At 34.9% G+C, this 4,302-nt stretch overlaps 1 long non-coding RNA gene across 1 annotated transcript; it reads left to right on the top strand.

The window, feature by feature from the left end:
* The first annotated feature begins 1,565 nt into the window (after positions 1-1,565).
* Positions 1,566-2,542, top strand: LOC149658476 (uncharacterized). The gene is made up of 3 exons (XR_016370076.1): positions 1,566-1,956; positions 2,018-2,276; positions 2,340-2,542. It is a non-coding gene; the product is annotated as an uncharacterized LOC149658476 (long non-coding RNA).
* The last annotated feature ends 1,760 nt before the right edge of the window (positions 2,543-4,302 follow it).

Here is a 4,302-nt window from a genome sequence, read left to right as displayed (position 1 = left end):
TGTCCTACGTTTTAAAGCACATGTTTGACATCTAATACTTGAGATTGAACGGCAGCAGAATAAAACAGTCTTCATGGAATGTCGTAAAGAAGACAAGTTGAGAAAACAAAATAAACCTCTCCGAGTTGAGATGTAATTAAGAGGTTTTTGATAAATAATTAAATACATTTAATTGATATTAACTACTTTAATCTTCATTAATTTACCATAGTTTGTGGGAAATCGTTTTATGAAACTTTATTCCTGAAATAATTTTAAGTATAGCTATTGTTGACTTTTTAATTGAAGCGAATGCCTTTTTAACAATTTTTGTAAATTTAGGGTACATAAAGCGATTGATTAACAATAAATTATAAAAAAATCAGCAATTGCGTGAACCTTTGGTTGAAGCCGTGCCATTGGGAAGCTAGACGTGTCTCGTTAACCTAGCCGATTTACCGCCAAAAATTGCTTTCTGCGAACTAGTTTGCTCCGATTTGCCAACTGCGAACGCGGTGACAGACACACACACACGCATAGTGTAATACCTCTCCGTGACGTCATCGTCACTCTGAGAGGTAAAAAAATTTCAAATAATATTTTTCAAATCGGGATCGTCAGACACTTCTAGTTTACGAAAACTTTGCTAAGCGTAGGTTAGTTTACGCACGAGCATCATCATTACTTGAAAGCACGATAGAGCGTAACATACAAAATAAGTAGAAGTGATTTTCAAAGAGAAGTTTTTGTATTTTGTCATTGTTATTGTACATTTACATTGTAACTAGTGTAACTTGCATAGAGACTCGTTTATGTATCCCTTGGCATCCAATATACATTTCTAATTAAACCATGTTTGTTTTGACTAAGCTTCGAAGGCTGGCTTAAAATTCCATTGGACGAATGAGAGAAACTTGTTCAGCTCGAGATGTAAACGGATATTCAGAAGCTAACGCTGTTTATAACGAAAAGTATGAACTTAAAAAAATGGAACGAATCTTGTGAATGCCTGGGAGGTAATAAATATTTCAGTACTTTTAAAGTCGCGCAATGAATTTTCTGTTGTTAGTTAGATATTACCACTCTGCAACCAATTTAGAAGATTTTTTCGACTTACGTAAAATAATTTACATTTTTGCTCCAAAGAAACAGTATCATAATGCTTTTAAGATCCATAATTTACTACGCCATTTAAAGCGACCGTATTCAGATTTAATATTTTTTTTACATTTCTTATACTCGTTGTTATATTATAGTTAATTTTCGTAGTTTCATTAGTTATATTAATTACAATAATTTATATATTTAACTGCATATTTAGTTATCTATGTAATTGTTTATTTCATTAAATCCTTTTGCTATTAGCCAGGAGTTTTTCTCGTTTTTAAATAAATTGATAGTTTTTCACTTTAAAAATATTAATTAAAATGGTTTTTGCATATAATTGCCGTACAGAGAATACTTTATATTCATTTTACAGTACAAATCTAGGTTCTAATCGATGTTTTTTTAAACAAATTCTGATTAATTGCTTTGCATCTTTTCCAATGGACCTATACACATTTTCAATACAAAATATCAAGAGAATTACGCATAAATGAAATAGTACAAATTTAAATTTGAAAAAAGAAAGTAGTAAATCAGTGATTTTTTCCTCCCTCTCTTCTTTTAACATTCAGTAACCTTCAATAAGTTGAAGTCGAATTATTTTATGTACATCAGATACGTTGTTCGAAAAAAGATCAAAAACGCTAGTTAAGGAATTGCATTTGTATCCTAATTGTAATACTGCTATTGTAAAATGTATTTTGGGCTGCGCAAATGTTTAGGAACAGAAAAATTAAGAGCATTTAATAGAGTTGAGGGCTGGAGAATGTTATGAACTAACTTGTGAATAAAAGTAACATGATTCAGTCATTAGTTATGAGGAGATAAAGGATTGCCAATAATAGTCCATATTTATATATATAGCTTTAGGTAAAAAGTATTTATGCCCGAACTCTATAAAATTACGCTGTACTGCTTCTACTTTTTTTAGGAGAAATTGGCTACAGGCAACCCAACCAAACAGCAACCTGGAACGAGCTAGGCCAGGGGTCCCCTGGCTAGGCTTAAATATAAGATGCGGAAATGACGCAGAGATTTCAACTGACCACAAAACTTAAACGAAATCTCTAAGAAACGACGACATAAGCTAATAGTCTTGCTGACGTTCCTACAAAAATGTAACATAGCGTTGAATACAGTACCCAAATCTTTAGTTGAATTGCTGTGCGGATGTGTTAGGAGTCAATTAAGTAGGAGTTCAGCGACATTCAAACGAATTGGTTATAAGAAAACTATTTTTCTCTCATTGATAGAAAAAAACATTACCATGCAAAGACGGAAGTGCCGGTACTTTCTTTTTAAGGCATCATTGCTCGGTCCACTGATAAATTTCCTGACGTTGGGATTATTTGGGAAATATGCATTCATTTCTGTGTTTCTGAAACTCGAAAATGGGCATTTACAACCCATGTTTATTTAACAAATAATTTTAAATCCTACAGAGAAACTACTTCCATAATTATACATTTAATATTGCAAAACTCATGAACTTAAACATATTTACTTTTATTGTTTAGTAATAAACAATATGTATGTTGTGTTTAAAACATGGTGGGAAATATATTTTAAAATCTATATTTTAACACAAATATTCACCTTTTTATTAAGATTTGAACTAACATTATCTATATCAACACCAATGTTGTAAAACGAAGCATTTTAAATTTCGCGCCAAAGTGTAGATTTTCCCGCCATCTACGTGTTGCTGTTGGAAGTAAAACATCCAGTGGTTACCGCGCATGTCAATGGGCGGGGCTTCACCTTTCCCCACTCGGTCTATATCCCACTCTACTTTAGAGATAAGATTACGGGAGGGTGTGGGTTCGGGCCTACCGGCTCTCTAGAATTAACAACGGGTTGAAAGACCACCCCATTGAAGAAGATATAGAAAGAGAGTTTTCGGGGAATTCCGCTATTCATTCCTAAAATTTTCCACACCTTAAGCTTTGGCCTTTGGGGATTGAATCGACGCTGTACGTGTACACTGGTTAGGTCAACAATACTTTAAACCCGGCAGGCTGCAGAACTGCTAAACATGTACTTTCGGCTTTTGGTTTTTCGTGATTAGGAAAGTCACCGACGGTATAACGCGTTTTTTAGCCATTATTATGAGTTCAACTTCAAATGTTCTTTGCTTAATTTGCTATGGCGAAAGCAAAAGAAAAAAGATTCTCAAAGTGCCAAATCCAACGTTATGGGATTTAAAGGAAATGATTCAATCTAATTCTTTCTTCTCGGATATCAAAGATGGAGATTTTAATTTCCAGGTAAGATTAAATGTTTCAATACATTTTTTATTTACTTGAGTTCACCGAGGGGCAGTCATTCAGCGTAATCGATATACAAGCTGTACTATTGACTGTACTATAATGATTACGCGTAACCCGTAATGAGTAACTGCCCCGTGAGGTCTCACTGTACTTCCGATGCCTTTGTTTAGATTCTATGAATTTAATTATTATCTCATGCGAAAACACCGAATGCTAATATTTGTCTACTCTATAAATATTATCTTAGTTAGTTTAGTAAAATGCTCATGTCAGATTAGCCACTCCTTTCTATAAATTAGCTATGCATTATTTGGAATTATTTTTTATCGAGGAGGTCTAGAGGGGTAGTAACAATAGGGTCGGTACCCTTGGTTCTACCATGGATAAAGAATGCGCGTGAGAAAATTTGTTTTCACGCTATAGGATGGGCAACTCCCTATCTCGAACGACAGCTTATTTTGTATATACTCTGTTACAACATCGGTTGTCAGCACGCGCAAAGCTAGGTCTCTATGTAACTTAGCTTTTAAGGGACGAAAAACTTCGGGACTTTCAGGATTTAAAATATCCCCGAGTTTTTTATCTCAAGTGCACGGACCTCTGGGCTTTTGTTTCAAATACGTGTAGTAGGCTGAAGGAAATCTCACACGAATTTGAAACTAAGGCCTAGAGGTCCGTGCACTCGAGATAAAAAAAACGCGTGGATATTTTAAACCCTGAAGTCCTGAAGTTTTTCGTACCTTGTCAGCACGCACAAAGCTAGGTTACATAGAGGCCTAGCTTTTCGCGTGCTGCCAGCCGATGTCGTAACAGAGTATATACAGATTAACCTGTCGTTCGAGATAGGGAGTTGTCTATCCTATAGAGTGAAAACAAAATCCTCACGCGCAGTCTTTATCCATGGTTTTACTGGGTAACGGTCTTCTACAGTGGGCGGAATCCAGGG

The sequence above is a fragment of the Phalangium opilio genome, unplaced genomic scaffold (assembly GCF_054372755.1).
Source record: "Phalangium opilio isolate 3A_F unplaced genomic scaffold, DU_Popi_V2 ptg000077l_1, whole genome shotgun sequence".
Lineage (NCBI taxonomy): Eukaryota > Metazoa > Arthropoda > Arachnida > Opiliones > Phalangiidae > Phalangium > Phalangium opilio.
Note: the sequence above shows the minus strand (reverse complement) of the source record. Positions and strands in the feature narration are given on the sequence as shown.